We start from the raw sequence: 4,532 nt of genomic DNA on the forward strand, positions 1-4,532 counted from the left end.
CAGCCTTAAACCCTAGGCAAAACCTCAAGGACCCCATTTTTGGGGTGAAAGAGCAGTACTACACATAAAACACGACCTCCCAAAAAGCACACTGCACCAAAAGTTTCCTTTTACTTGCCCATATGCATGAGCAGCAAGAAGCCACAGATTCCCAGATTGGAGTCATCCAGGAACCTGGCCACATGCTTTTTGTCTATGGGACAATCTCCTCCTATGCAATTTATAGCTTCTGTAAACCCACTGATGGGTTAACAATGGTTGGTTTTAACTCAACAGTTGTTGTTATGTGCCGTTGAGTTGCCTGAGGCTCATAGCAACCCTATGTACAACAGCCCTAAACCCTGCTCTATTCTGTGCCAATCTCATTGTCTCTGACACACTTACCCCCATTACCCCAGATCTTCCCCTCCTGCACTGTCCTTCCACCTTCCCAAGCATGGTATCCCTTGACAAGGACTGGTCCATCCTAGCAATATATCCATAGTATCTCAGATGAAGCTTCAGAATCCATGCCTCCAAGGAACAGCCTGGTTTAGGATGAACCTGTTCATTCTCTTAGCAGTCCTTGGTATAGTCAATGCCCTTATCCAACACCACAGCTCAAAGGCATCAATTCTCTTTTTATCCTCTCTAGTATTGTCCAGATCTGTGATGCATAGCAAGTGATTGCAAAGACCATGGCCTGTATCAGGCACACCTTAGTCTCCAAACTGACATCATTGCTTTTCAGCACTCTGGAGTGGTCTCTGGCAGCACACTTTCCCAGTGCAATACATCTTTTAATTTCCTGGCTGTTGGTGCCAAGAATGTTGATTGTGGAGGCAAATAAACTAAAGCTGTTTACAATCTCAATCTTTTCACTGTCCATCACGATGCTGCCAGTCGACCCAGGGGTAAAAAAAAAAAAATCTTTGTTTTCTTGATATTGAGCTTCAATCAATATTAAAAGCTGCAGTCCTTGACCTTTGGCAGCAAGCTCTTCAGGTCCTCCTCAGTTTCAGTAAGAAGACTGTGTCATCTTCATAATGTAGACTGTTGATGAGTCTTCCTCCAATCCTGATGTCACATTTCTCCTCATAGAACCCAACCTCCCAGATAATCTGTTCTGCATATAGACTGATAAGGTATGGAGATAGAAAACATCCCTGACATACATCCTTCTCAATTTTGAACCATGCAGTGTTCCCTTGCTCAGTTCTCACAACCGCCTCCTGGTCTAATAGAAATTTTGTGTTCTGGGATTCCCATTCTTCTCAGAGTTTGCCACAGTTCGTTGTGGCCCACACAGTCAAATGCCTTTGCATAGTTAATGGAACACAGACATGCCTCTAGTATTCCCGGCTTTCAACCAACATCCATCTAACATTAGCTACAATATCCCTCGTAGCACTACCTCTTCTGAACCCAGCCTGCACTTCAGGCAATTCTCTGTTGATGTGCTATTCCAGTCGTTTTTGGATAATCTTTAGTAGAATCTTGCTTGCTTGTGATATAAATTATATTGTTTTATAATTTCCACACTCTGTTGGGTCTCCTTTCTTTGGAATGGGAACAAATATAGATCTCTTCCAGACAGTTGGCCTGGTGATTTTCCTCCAAATTTCTTGGCACAACTTGATGAGCATAGAGGGCCACATCTGTTTGTGGAAATACAGCAGTTCCTGGGGTCCTGTTTTTTGTTCATTCTTTCAGAGAAGTTTGAACTTCCTTCATCCCCACAGGCTCTTGCTTATATTTTGTTTCATGAAATTCTTCTTTGTCCATTATTTCCTTTTGGGACAATGACTCTGTATAACCTTTCCCCCCTCTTTTAATACTTCTAGATTATTTAATATTCTGCCCAAAGCATCCTTAAATATTATAGCTCAAGGTTTCAATTAGTTCTTCAGCTCCTTGAACTTAGGAAATGCTGAGTGAGTTCGGCCCCTTTGATTTTCTGACTCCAGCTCTTTGCTTATTTTATTGTAATCCTTTTTCTTCCAATGCTGCCCTTTGAAATCTTCTATTCAGCTCCTTCATATCTTGATTTATTCCCTTTGCTTTGGCTTCTCTGTGCTTTAGTGCAATAGTAAGAGTCTCCTCTGACATCATTTTGGTCTTTTCTTCCTCTGTCTTTGTAATGACCTCCTGCATTCTTCCTGGGTGATACTCTTTATATCCTCCCACAGCTCATTTGGTCTTCTCTCCTTAGCATTCATTGCCTCAAACCTGTTCCTGAGATTATTTTGAAATTCAGGTGAGATAGACTCATGGTCATATTTTGGTTCCTGTGGATTTGAATTAATTTTCCTTAGCTTCCAGTTGAATTTGCATATGAGTAGTTGATAGTCTGATCCACAATCAGCATCTGGCCTAGTTTTTACAGCTTATATTGAGCTTCTCCTGCAGTTTTCTCCACAGATGTAATCAATCTGATTCCTTTGCATACATCAGGTAAAATTCATGTGTATGGCCTGGGTTTGTGTTTTTTTTATATAATGTATTTGCAATGAATAAATTATTGGTTGTGTTAATTCTATCATTCTATCTCCAGCTTCATTTCTGTTACCAAGTCCATGTTTTGCAACTACTGATCCTTCTTCTATTTTTCCCAAAGCAAACTAACATTATAATTCCATGAATTTAAAAAAAAACAAACACCAAAAAACACAAAAAAACAATCAAATCAAAACAAGAAAAAACCCAAACAAGCTCAATCCTAAAGTATTTTTTAACAGTTTATAGCATATAAAACTGTTGAGTGGAAATAAAGCCTAAAGAAAGAGAAAGAAAGGAGTTAATAATGATTCTGTGTGTCATGTTCCAGAAAACATGCCAACTATATTTCCTTCAATAACTCTAGGTATTGAATTCTTAGAAGGAAGGCATTGAGACAGAGAAAAGTGAACTGATTGTTCAGGGAAAGTCAAGTAGTTAATGGCAATTCTTGCATTTAAAGTTTAGTTTTGTTTGAATTAAAAATTCATTACTTTTCTTTACCCCATCTCCAGAGTCTCCTGGTTTCTTCCTTCATCATTGAATTTTATGGTGGAGACTTAAAAGATAACTCTTCAAATATCACATCATTCTTCTAGAATGGATTTTGCCATAGCTTTGGAAATATGGTCTTAGGGTACAAAATAGAGTGTGAGACTGACCATGGAAAATACATCCTGATTCATTTTCCCACCTCCTCTGTGCTGATCCCCTAGGGGGAAAAAGGAATTGTTTTCTTGATTTCATGTCTTTTAAAAATGTTTTACCTTTTCCTTTTAGGATTGTCTCATGAAAGTAACATTTCTTGAAAAATCTTGAGTAGATTTCAAAAGGATTAGTTCTAACAGGATTTACATTTTTGACCAAAGCACTTTCTAAGTAGGGGTAGGTGAAATTAATTTGTCTTTTGCCAAAAAATGGCAAGCTATTAGTGGATCATCTCTCTCTCTCTCTGTGTATATCTTTTTTTCCTTAAAAATATATTTCTTTCCCTAAAAATATCTTTTCATTTGCTTTCAGAAAACTAGAAAAGCTTGTCTGATTTTCATTTGCATGTTGAGATTTTTCTATTACCACTTGTATTTAATTTAGCAAACTAAAATATAAAGCAAATCTGTTCATTTAATCAGTTGATGCCTTAGCCAATATCTATGCAGCATGAGATAGCCTACCTTCTTGTATGTATGTGCTTGAAAGCAATTGTTTGACTATAGCTCTTATTAATATAAATCAACATCTACAAAGAAAGCATTTAATATTCTTGCAATTCATATTTATATAAATAGAAAAGTAATGGATTTCAAAGAAAACTCCAATAGATTTGAGCTTCTAGAATTATTCTAAGTGTATAGTCAGGATGAAATATTTCAAGGTGTTTTAGAGTGGGATGTTGATAAAATATTTCCATGTTTGCTGAGTGCCTCTGAGCTGATGAATTCATACTAATAACGGCAAAAGCCAGGAATAGTTATAATATGCTTAATTAACTCTAAGCTTATTTAATGCCATGGTCCAGATGAACTCTAGATAGGGGAACATAATACATATAGCTCATTAAAAAATAATTTGGACTTTTGTAATCTATATTTGCATAAAGTTCAGGTCCTTGTTCTGAGGATATTAATTATTTTCTAATATTATTGTTGAAAAATGGATGCCTGTGAAAAATGTTAATTAAAGCAATGCTGGATAATATAATTCAGTTTCACATAACACGTGCATGCCAATTAGACTATGAGATTTCTTTGTCTTCAGGAAACACCCTTTTAAAAGATAGTTTTAAGAAAAAAATGTAAATTAAATCCTGCTAAAGAGTCAATAAAAACATAAAAAAAGATTAACCTATTTGTTTCTTTTTACATAAATTAAAAAGGTACTTGCAGAGTCTTTGTATTTCTATAGGGAATGAGTTATTTTTTGCTTTGATCATGTTTTAGAACTCATTTCTTTAAGAACAGTGTGTGTTATTTTGAGAAAATGTATGCAGAGAAAAAATCTGATTAACTCATATATTCAACGAAATCTCATATGACACACTTCTAGAATTTTGTGGTGAT

Source organism: Elephantulus edwardii, unplaced genomic scaffold, assembly GCF_000299155.1.
Source record: "Elephantulus edwardii isolate Elephantulus edwardi_28Jun2011 unplaced genomic scaffold, EleEdw1.0 scaffold00084, whole genome shotgun sequence".
In the NCBI taxonomy this organism is placed as follows: Eukaryota; Metazoa; Chordata; class Mammalia; order Macroscelidea; family Macroscelididae; genus Elephantulus; species Elephantulus edwardii.